This window comes from Triticum urartu, chromosome 4A (genome assembly GCF_056163025.1).
Source record: "Triticum urartu cultivar PI428250 chromosome 4A, HENAU_Tu73, whole genome shotgun sequence".
NCBI lineage: Eukaryota > Viridiplantae > Streptophyta > Magnoliopsida > Poales > Poaceae > Triticum > Triticum urartu.
This window is the reverse complement of record NC_141876.1, coordinates 288,116,911-288,128,721: the sequence shown is the minus strand read 5'-3', so window position 1 is coordinate 288,128,721 and position 11,811 is coordinate 288,116,911. Positions and strand designations below refer to the sequence as shown.

The window sequence follows — 11,811 nt, the reverse complement described above, 5'->3', positions numbered from 1 at the left end:
CCCGCACGTCAGGTTTGACCTGGACCAGCCCTGTTGACTGTTGACATCACAATGACGTCATGCTGACAGAGTTAATTATTTTCTAGATTTATTCTTATTCAGGAAATTCCAGAAAATTCCCAAAACTTCTAAAATGCATAGGAAATTATCTATAACTCCAAATAAGATAAGTTATATATGAAAAATGATCAGAAAAATCCAATCTATCCATTTGTACTGGTTTCATGCATGTTTAAACAACTTAAGCTCACTATTTAGTTCAAAACATGATCATGCACTATTTGAATTCATAGTTTGAATCTGAATTTGAACCTTGAGTTCAAATCAACTCAAACCCTTCTGTTCTTAGCTGCATTAGCTCAAATCACAGCATATAGATATGTCATGATCATGCATCATATCATGCATTGCATTGATTGTATTCTTTCTGTGTTGCCGGTGATTGTTCCCCCTCGGTAGACGTATGTTTCGACGATGTGATCAATGACACCGATGAAGAGTTATACTTTCTTCATAAGTGCCAGGCAAGCAAAACCCCCTTGTTCATTCCGATACAATCCCACTCTCTCGCTCCTGCTCTCTTTTACTGCATTAGGACAACAACGATTCAACTGTTACATGTTGCGGTAGTTGAACCCCTTTCCTCTGCATGACCTGTCATTGCCACAGTAAATAGATGAAACCCACTAGTATGAGTAGGAGTTGTTTGAGCCCTAATGTGCCTACTCATTCATGCTTGTTTGTCATGCCTGCTACTGCTTAGAGTTGAGTCAGGTCTGATTCATTGGGGATGAATTGGAAAGTTGTGAACATGTCCTACTGTGTGTCAGCTAAGTGTGTTGAACATGATTTGGTAAAGGTATCGATGAGAGGCCATGTAGGAGTACATGGTGGGTTGTTTCATTGGAACCGTCCTTAAGCACTGAGATTGGTATGTATGATTTAAGAACCAGTTACTACCATGCATTGGGATCCTTAATTGACCCTCTCGGCTTCTTAACCACCCTAGTCCTCTGTCCAGGAGTTGCAACTAGTTTCTGGTGTTTGTAGGATATGTGTTGGCGGTCGTGCGTAGCGCTGACCCCAGGGGTGGGCTATGATGCGGTAGATACTCCGTGGCCGGGCATGCCGGGGCGCCCGTTTGGTGTCTCGGAACCCTGTACACATCGTTCGGGGCCGTATGTGGAAACCTCGGCCGGACTCCCTGCAGATGGAACCTGGATAGGCGATAAACCTGGATTAGAGACTTGAGTGTTTAGGTAGGCCGTGGCCAACACCCTCGTTGGGCTTCCGCTTGAAGGTTGCCGAGTACATGTCGTGTAAATGACGGTAAGTGGTGAGAGCATGTATGAAGAAGTACACCCCTTCAGGATTAACATCATCTATTCGAATAGCCGCGTCCGCGGTAAAGGACTACTTGGTTGCCTGCATAGTTAATGGACAAGTGAAAGTGGATACTCTAAAATGCGCAAGATAAGCGTGAGTGCTATGGATGGCGTTCTTGTAGGGAGACGGAAGCGGATCCATAGTGGTGTATTGATATGGTGAATATGTGGACTCGTGTGCGCCACCTCAAAAGAGTTACTTGCAGTCGTAGTTTAGGATAGCCACTGAGTCAAAGCTGGCTTGTTGTAGTTAAACCCCACCATCCCTTTGTTTATAAGGATGCATATGTAGTTAGTTCTGATGTAAGTCTTGCTGGGTACATTTGTACTCATGTTTGCCTATTTTATGTTTTGCAGAGAGACGTCAGCCTCGCTAGTAGTTCCATGTGGACTTCGACGTTTAGCTTGATACCTCAGCTATGATCTTGTGCCCTCAGCAGGATCTGGTAGATAGTCAGGCTTCTCAGCCTTCTTCATTTGTAGATGTCTGTACCCATACAAGTTAAGCTTCCGCATGTGCTTGTTGCTTGTATGCTCTGTATGTTGGGGTCATGAGACCCATGTTTGTAATGCTTGGCTCCTCGGATTCTAATGAATAAATACTTTGAGTTGTAGAGCCTTGTTGTGATGCCATGTTGTATTTACACATATCGAGCATATTGTGTGTATGATTTGAAATCCTTGGTATGTGTGGGATCCGACAACCTAGTTGTTTATCCTTGGTAGCCTCTCTTATGGGGAAATGTAGTCTTGTGCTTCCATGAGCCATAGTAGTCCGCTATAGCCCGGTTCACCGGAGCCCTGCTAGCCCAGCACTACTGCTCCGGAACACTTGACTGGATGGCATGTGATTCACTTCGTTCCTGTGTCTGTCCCTTTGGGGAAATGTCATGCGGTGACATCCGGAGTCCTGCCTAGCCTGCTACAGCCCGGTTCACCAGAGTCCTATTAGCCCAGTGCTACAGCCCGGATTCGCACGCTGCTGACCGAAATGCTCGATGTTGATTCATGTATGCCTGTCCCTGTGAGTTAGTGCCACTTTGGGTTCACGACTAGGCATGTCGGCCCGGGTTCTTTGTCATATGGATGCTAGCGACACTATCATATACGTGAGCCAAAAGGCGCAAACGGTCCTGGGCCAGGTAAGGTGGCACCCGTGGGAATACCGTGCATGAGGCCGCAAAGTGATATGATGTGTTACATGCTAGATCGGTGTGACTTAGGATCGGGGTCCTGACAGCTTTGGTATCAGAGCCTGACTACCTGTAGGATTACCAAGCCAAACTGGTCGAAGTTGGGTCTAGAAATGCTTTAGTTATATAAGGGAATTGATTGTGGAAGGGAACGTAAGGCTCTTTTTACTCCTTTACCTTATGCCCTTCTGATCTGAGTCATCCTCTTCCTTTCTACGGGGATTAAGAACTAGGCTTCTCATCTTTCTATCAGGATCACGTGTTACTAATCCGTAGACTCGTGGGATTGTTGGATTCAAGCCTCTGTTATGTTCCTACTATTTCTGTGTGTTGACAGTTGATCTCAGAACCTTGATATTGTGATGTTGACTGGTTATTCCACCATTTTACAGGATGCCTCAAATCTTTTTGAGCATTTACAGCCGTTATGTCGTCCGAGTCATCCCAGGTTTCTAACCAGTCTGATGCATTTGCAAACTCCTTCTTCCCGTTACCGACGTTTCTTTGGGCCAGTTTAACCACACTAATCGAAGAGTTGAGGTACTTTGTTGCCTTTTGAGTGGGCCCTAACCCACAGGTCTTTTCCCATGATCTTACCTGACTCTTCTTATTTTCCTGGAGCTATCCTAAATTCTTGTCAAAGTTTGACGTAAGTATGAATTTTCATCAGTCAAATGCCATTCTCCAAGATCTTTCAAAATCTTTTCATCGTTGGCTCAACTTTTCCTGTCGTCATCCCGGATTATCTCAACGATTCATGGTGTTGTTTCTCGTCGTCATTCTCGGATTTTGAAGACCGAAGAAGAGTTTTCCCTCCATATTTTATTCGTTCTCTCAGAGATTTGTGATTCTAGCTTAATGCCATCCTCTCAAAATTGTTTTCAATGTGAGAATTCTTTTCACCCATCAGGAGCTATTCAAGAGTCTTTTCAGTTTGATTCTCTGGAGGCCATCATTTTGGGATTATTCATATTCAGCTTTCAGCTCTCGTTCTCCAAATCTAACCGGTGCATCATTCTAGTATATTCTCTAATCAGTTCATGATCTCTTCGTTCTCTTGTATCTAAACTCTCTCTTGTATCTCCGTTCATTTGCTAATTCTTACCGGTGATTCACCCCTTTACTTCGTTCGTTTTCAATTCTTACGGTGGTTCGTTCAAGACCTCTTCCTTGGTTATCATATCAATTATTTCGTTCTTTCAAATTCTACCGGCGGTTCGTTGAAGATTTTCCAAAGTTTGTGCTATATCTATCTTAATCCTTTCTACGAGAATAAGTAGTGTGCAAAATCCGTTGCTTGTTATCAATCTAAATTGATGAAGGATACGCATAACGTAATCCTTATTATTGTTTCATCCAAGGGATTAATTCTTTATTCCGGAGTGGTTCATCATACCACATTCTTGGTTTGAGATGCTTTGTCTTTCCTTCCGGAGTTCCAAGTTTCCACTTTATCTCGTCGCAAAGCTTCATCTAATCATTGCAAGGCTTCAACTTTACTCTTTTCATCTTTCTTTTCGATTGATCATTCCTTTTGTTTACCCGAGTTCTTCATGAAGGTTCTACATGATGGTTCATCAAGGATTAATTCCTTCTCGAAGTGTCCATCAAGATTCTTTTTAGATGAGCTCAAGCATTCTTCATCTTGCATAACGAAGTCCAATTCGTCCTATCTTATCTTTGAGGTGGTGTTATGTCATTCGTGATAATTTCCCGTCATGCTCCATGATTCACAAGCTATCAAGAATGAGATATTTTAAATCCATCAATCTCGTCATTTGAGTTATCTTGGGTAATATTTTCACCTAAAGCCTTCCCTAAGGATTGTTGCTATTATGGTGCTCAAGTTCTTTATCTACCCTCCCGGTGAAATAAGTTTCTCGTCTTCTTGCTCATATCAAACCAATATATTGTTTTTCGGTTAGGGGCAGAATTTCACCTCATAGTTTTGAGATGTTCTCCATAAGCCCACAACAACCTTGTTCTTTTCGTTGTTGGTTTTCCATCAACTCCGTTCGACCCTTATCCTAAATATGCTTTTTCAAGCTCAATTGAGGTAGAAGATGTTGTTTTCTCCTCCGTTCTTTCGATTCCATTATTTTATCTCTTCCGGAGGCATTGTGGTGTTGCTCTCCTCACTCTTCATCTCGGATTGTCAGGTATATGTTCTTTTCGTGCTCATCCTTTTAACCAGAGTGTCATGTCCTCTTTTCAAGTATCCTCTCATCCTGTCAAGATCATGTTCAATTCCTTCCATTTCCAACCGGAGTATTGCCGTAATTGATCTTTATCGTTCTTTGTGCTTCTCGTTTCAACCGGAGTGCTTGCTTGTAATTCTTGTTCATTGCAACCTTTTTCTTATGTCTTCAACCTACAAGGTTCTAGTAATGTTCCTTGTTCCTCTTGTCTAACAGAGTGTTTTCAACTTTCTTCATCTTCATTGTATTCTTTCTTTCAATTTGTTCAACCTCGCAAGGTTCTTTGGTTTCACTCGTTTGTCAAAGAAGCAACTTAGTTTCGCCTCACCTCTTCCTCCTCCTTTTCCCTCCGGTGCCATCCCTAGGATCTCGGGTCGAGATCCTCTCATAGTGGTGGAGTGTTGTGACGCCCCGAGACCGATGTGCCAGGTGTCTTCCAGTTATTCGCTGTTGTTGCCCTGTCTTTGCTTGCATGTCGCATCTTGTCATGTCATCATGTGCATTGCATCATCATGTTTTCAAAACTTGCATCCGTCCGGGTTCCCCCAGTTCCATCCGTTATCCGCTCGGAGCCCAGACACACTTGCACGCGCCCGCGGCACATCCGAATATTATTTTAATTGGATGGAAAATGTTCTCGGAATGGGTTGAAAGTTGGCGTGCGGTCTTATTTTAGTGTAGATAGACCGCCTGTCAAGTTTCATCGCATTCGGAGTTCGTTTGATAGCCAAACCGTTAAACTATAGCGGCAGTATAGCCGGTCACACGTCGGACGTTTTTCGGTCTCCGGAAACAGTCGTCGGGCCTCCCTCTCTTCTCTTCTCTCAGCTCGAGACCGTCTACACAGCTCACTACCACTCACCATCAGGCCCTACCTAAACTCTCTTGTCAGCCCGCGGCCCTCCTCGCACGCGTCCGAAAATTGTCCCAGACCCGACCCGGACAGTCGCCACTGTTGGGTCCGGATCATCCCCTAACATCTACAAAACATCTTCGTTTTGTTAATTGGGCTCCCTAACTATTTTATTAGCGACCGTCTGATTGTGATCGTAGGGATGAGGTAGCCCCTAACCTAATCCACCTGACGTATATATTTTGCACAACCCTAAATTTGAGGGAGCTGTCCCATACACCCGTGACCGCCGCCGCCACTGTTCTCTCGGGATCCATCCTGATCCAGCAGCCGATCCAGCCAACCACCAGCTCCACCCATCGATCCAACCCGCAGCCAACCACTCCCTTCCTCGTTTTCAACATCAGATCAACCAGAGCCCCGCCACCTCTGGCTAATCTCTAGTTCCGCTCCACATCGTCCCCAACTCAGGTCATGGCTCCGCCCCGCTCACTGTTTCTCCTTCCCTTTTTCTTCTGTTCCCTCTGGTTCCCTCTCACCTCCTTCCCGTCTTCTCAGGGAACCCACAGAAGGTCGCCACCGGCATGAACGTCGCCTCCTCAAGCTCTCTGCCCGGGGCCTTCTTCTGCTTCAATCCAGCTCCGTCCTCCGCGCCAAACAAGGTCTGCATCGCCGCGCGCCTGCGTCCGCGAGGGAGACAACGTCGATGCCTCCCTGGTTCCTCTGCAATGTACGCCCATCCCCGACCGATTCTGCAGAGACGCCGCCCGTCTTCTTCGTTCACAGCGAGCACGGCTGCTGTCCTGCTCGCGCGCGTCAAGTTCCTCTTCATCTTGCTGCCAAGTCCGTGTCGCCTCGCCGTTGTACCCCATCCTCGACCTCACCAGCAGGCCCCAAGCCTCCCTCCGCGCCGTCCAGGAACAGCGCTCGCCCGCCTCCATGCTTGTTTTGGTTCGGGAGAGGAGCTCCCGTCCGCACCATCCCAAGCCGGACCTCGCCGGTGAGACCCCGCCGTCGCACGTCCCCGTCTCTCTCTCTTTTGCCTTCTCTGACCTCCCCTGCTCTCCCCTTCCCTGTCGAACAGAAGAAACAGCATCGCCTCCTTGACCTTCGGCCTGGCCGGATCCGCCGCGCCTGCGTGGACCTTGCCCCTTACCCGGAACCGCCGCCTACAGGTCTCTTCTCGGTCGGGTCCGTTGTTGTCACAGTTTCTCTGTCGAACGAGCAAGCTCGAACCCCAGCGCCAAGTCCAGCCTGCTCGATCCCCTGCTTCAGGACCGAGATGTCGAACGCTGCCGCCGCGCGTTGACCGTCCAGCTTGCCGAGGCCCAGCGCCAGATCGCTACATGGCCCAGATCTGCCAGCTCCCTCTTGGCCCAATGTGAGCAGCCCAGATCCACCTAATTCGGCCCCTGTTCCAGATCCGGCACGTGTAGTTTTTTTTAGGTTCTGTGTTTTAGCTATTTTTCCAGAGGAGAGCAGTTTTTGCAGAGAACCCCTTGCACTTCATGCATTTTAAAACTCACAAACCGTGCATCATATATAAAAAACTTTATATATGAAACTTGCTTAGAATTTTGTCTAGTTAAATAATTTCCAATTTTCAATCATGTTTAAAATGTTTAAAATGATGTTTGGTTAAATTTGCTCCTATGCCATGCTAAAATGCTTTAAGTCATAACTAATTAACCGTAGCTCCGAACTTAATAAAATTTATATGTAAATGGGGTAGAAAAATGCCTAGTTTAACATGGTGTACTTGTTTTGCATGTTTAATAACTCTAAAATTGTGTTTAGGACAGAACAGTACCAAACCTAATATATGCATATGGGGATTTACCGGAATTGTTGTTCGTTGTTCCGGCCTCATAATTTAAACTTGCCTAGATAGGTAGTTTTCTTTTTCTTCACCCTCTTTCCATGTTTAACAACATTTAATATTGTTTGGTACATAAACAAGATCGAACTAAATAAGTCACGTGGTGTTTCGTCAATATGCAACGGAGTTGCATATTGAGCTCCACTTAACTTGTAGTGTTGTTTGTGCACTTTGCCATGCCACGCATATTTAAACCGGACATGCATCATACTTGGTTGTGCATCATACCATGATTATGTGATGGTTGTTTACTATGTTTTTTGCTTCTTTCCGGTGTTGCTTCTTCGGGTTGGTTCCGATAACGTCGCGTTTGTGAGGACCCGTTTGACTACGTCCGTTTGTCTTCTTCATGGACTCGTTCTTCTTCCTTGCGGGATCTCAGGCAAGATGACCATACCCTCGAAATCACTTCTATCTTTGCTTGCTAGTTGCTCGCTCTTTTGCTATGCCTATGCTGCGATACCTATCACTTGCTTATCATGCCTCCTATATTGTTGAACCAAGCCTCTAACCCACCTTGTCCTAGCAAACCGTTGTTTGGCTATGTTACCGCTTTGCTCAGCCCCTCTTATAGCGTTGTTAGTTGCAGGTGAAGATTGGAGTTTGTTCCTTGTTGGAACATGGATATTATTGTTGGGATATCACAATATCATTTTGCGTTCCTTACGTGGTTGGTTTATAATGGGAACCCCTTGACAGTTCGCCTTGAATAAAACTCCTCCAGCAAGGCCCAACCTTGGTTTTACCATTCACCACCTAGCCTTTTTCCCTTGGGAGTCGCGCATCTCGAGGGTCATCTTTATTTTAACCCCCCCCCCCCCGGGCCAGTGCTTGTCTAAGTGTTGGTCCGAACTAGAGTCCTTTGCAGTGCCACCTCGGGGAAACTCGAGGTTTCGTTTTAGTTGTACGTAGCGCTCATCCGGTGTTGCCCTGAGAACGAGATATGTGCAGCTCCTATCAGGATGTCGGCGCATCGGGCGGTCTTGCTAGTCTTGTTTTACCTGTCGAAATGTCTTGTAACCGGGATTCCGAGCCTGATCGGGTCTTCCCGCTAGAAGGAATATCCTTCGTTGACCGTGAGAGCTTATGATGGGCTAAGTTGGTACACCCCTGCAGGGATATGATCTTTCAAAAGTCGTTCCTGCGGTTATGGGCAGATGGGAATTTGTTAATGTTCGGTTGTAGAAAACCTGAAGTTGACCTTAATTAAAATGCATCAACTGCGTGAGTTACCGTGATGGTCTCTTCTCGGCGGAGTCCGGGAAGTGAACACGGTGTTGGAGTTATGCTTGATGTAGGTTGTTCTAGGATCACTTCTTGATCATAGTTGTTCGACCATGCCTTTGCTCTCTCTTCTCGCTCTCATTTGCGTATGTTAGCCACCATATATGCTAGTCGCTTGCTGCAGCTCCACCTCATAACTTTTACCTTACCCATAAGCTTAAATAATCTTGATCGCGAGGGTGTGAGATTGCTGAGTCCCCGTGACTCACTGATACTTCCAAAACCAGTTTGCAGGTGCCGATGTTGCCGAGCAGGTGACGCAACCAAGCTCAGGAGGAGCTCGATGAAGATCTCGTCCTTTGTGTTGTTTCTTTCTAGTTGATCAGCAGTGGAGCCCAGTTGGGGTCGATCGGGGATCTGTGTAGCTTTTGGGGTAGTCTTCTTTTATTTTGGTTCCGTATTCGGACCTTGATTGTATCTGATTGATGTAATGCTTTATTCATGTTTTGTGTGAAGTGGTGATTGTAAGCCAACTATGTATCTTTTCCCTTATGTATTACATGGGTTGTGTGAAGATTACCTCACTTGCGACATTGCTTTCAATGCGGTTATGCCTCTAAGTCGTGCTTCGACATGTGGGAGATATAGCCGCATCGAGGGCGTTACAAGTTGGTAATCAGAGCCTTCCCCGACCTTAGGAGACCCCCTGCTTGATCGAATAGCTGGCGTTGTTGAGTCTAGAAAAATGTTTTGAGTCATTTAGGATTATAAATATCAGAGAGTTTAGGAATTCTTTATACTCCCCAGTCCCTTCATCGCTCTGGTAAGGCATCCTGACGTAGAGTTTTGACTCTTCTCTTCTCAAATTTCACTAAAAAAAATTTAGGATCACGCGGGTATCTTGGAATCGTTCCGATCGATTTGTGATGAGAACATTGTTCTTGGTGCCTCCTGTCATTTAGGGATTGTGGCAGTGTCCCGGGGAATTGAGCTCCGAGGTGTTGTCGTCACAATTTTATCGTTGCAGTTCTGGAATACCTGAGTTTAGTTTCGCCGACATCGAAAATCTCTTTTATGCAGTTGTTGGTGAGATAACCTCGACGTCACCCAGTACTGGGGCGGGAGTTCGGCAGTATTGCCATAACTCGTATAACAGATGCTTTTCGAAGGTTGAGGTAAACGATTTTCGAAGGTTTCTTCGTTATGTGTTGAAGGACGGATACAGTTGGATGTAGGATTTGCTAGTTTTGGGTGAGATATTATGCTTCCCTTGTATCCCCAACACCTGATTGCATAACCAAAAAGTTTCGGGAGTTTATAAGTGGGAATTCAAGTAGCTCTTAGGATATCTTTCCGACAGATGTATGATATGAAATTGGGGTTCGACGTCTAGTGGTCCGCCTATCCACGGTTGGTTTTATAGTGGTCTCGTTGTGTCTTAAAGAGTCCTTGGCTATACCGACTCGGGGACGCTTCATATGTCATGTGCACTGCCTTGTACATGATGGTGTTGTACGATCGAGCCCGTGTAGGCCCCACCACGAAAACTTCGGACGAAATCTCTATCATATGTTTGTTCTGGCTTATTCTGCAAGCCAATCCTTTGTTTTGTTTTGAGTTGTGGTATTCGAGTTGCTTTGAAGTCAAATGTTGATTCCATACCTGTTCCTAAGCGGTGTTCTCATACTCCATTGTGAATACCAATCCTTCATGATAGTCGAGATTGTCATGCCAATTTCCTTTCACCGGCGTGTTTCTCTTCAAGTGGATCCGATCATTTCAACAACCACAAGATCAAGTATCAGTTCTTCTCAACGGTGTTGTTTTCATTCGTCCCAAGCTGCCTTTGTTTTCCCGCCCTCCCACCCTTTTTCTTCAAGACTCAGTTTTCTTAATCAAATATCCATTTTATTCATGTGTAGTCTCTTCGTTCTTTTCAGTCAATGTTCGTATCCGGTGATTGTCATGAAGATTCTAACGGAGCTTCTAGTTTATCATTCTTTGTTCTTTTATCTTCTCCGGTGGAACCAATTCAAGCGTTGAAGATCATATCCTTTCCTCGTTTCAAATGTCTGCTCTTGTCGGTTCACCTCATAATCATTCCCCGCTTGCTATTCATCTATTCTGGAATGCTTAAGATATCTCGAAGATTCGTGTTTTCCTCTCTGCATTCGTTCAAGATCTTTCGGGAATGCTATCTTACTCAAGCCATTTAATTTAACCGGTGCATTCTCTCTTTTGAATTGTTCTACGGTGTATCTTTTGAGTGGGCCCTAACCCATAGGTCTTTTCCCAGGATCTTACTTGACACTTCTTATTTTCCTGGAGCTATCCTAAATTCTTGTCAAAGTTTGACGTAAGTATGAATTTTCATCAGTCAAATGCCTTTCTCCAAGATCTTTCAAAATCTTTTCATCATTGGCTCTACTTTTCCTGTCGTCATCCCGGATTATCTCAACAATTCATGGTGTTGTTTCTCGTCGTCATTCTCGGATTTTGAAGACCGAAGAAGAGTTTTCCCTCCATATTGTATCCGTTCTCTCAGAGATTCGTGATTCTAGCTTAATGCCATCCTCTCAAAATTGTTTTCGATGTGAGAATTCTTTTCACCCATCAGGAGCTATTCAAGAGTCTTTTCAGTTTGATTCTCCGGAGGCCATCATTTTGGGATTATTCATATTCAGCTTTCAGCTCTCGTTCTCCAAATCTAACTGGTGCATCATTCTAGTATATTCTCTAATCAGTTCATGATCTCTTCGTTCTCTTGTATCTAAACTCTCTCTTGTATCTCCGTTCATTTGCTAATTCTTACCGGTGATTCACCCCTTTACTTCGTTCGTTTTCAATTCTTACGGTGGTTCGTTCAAGACCTCTTCCTTGGTTATCATAACAATTCTTTCGTTATTTCAAATTCTACCGGTGGTTCGTTGAAGATTTTCCCAAGTTTGTGCTATATCTATCTTAATCCTTTCTACGAGAATAAGTAGTGTGCAAAATCCGTTGCTTGTCATCAATCTAAATTGGTGAAGGATACGCATAACGTAATCCTTATTATTGTTTCATCCAAGGGATTAATTCT

The 11,811-nt window shown here is 44.9% G+C and overlaps 1 long non-coding RNA gene across 1 annotated transcript; it reads left to right on the top strand.

The window, feature by feature from the left end:
- Window positions 1-5,914: 5,914 nt before the first annotated feature.
- On the top strand, window positions 5,915-9,306 carry LOC125553858 (uncharacterized). The gene is made up of 3 exons (XR_015600970.1): window positions 5,915-6,629; window positions 6,714-7,890; window positions 9,020-9,306. It is a non-coding gene; the product is annotated as an uncharacterized LOC125553858 (long non-coding RNA).
- Window positions 9,307-11,811: the final 2,505 nt, after the last annotated feature.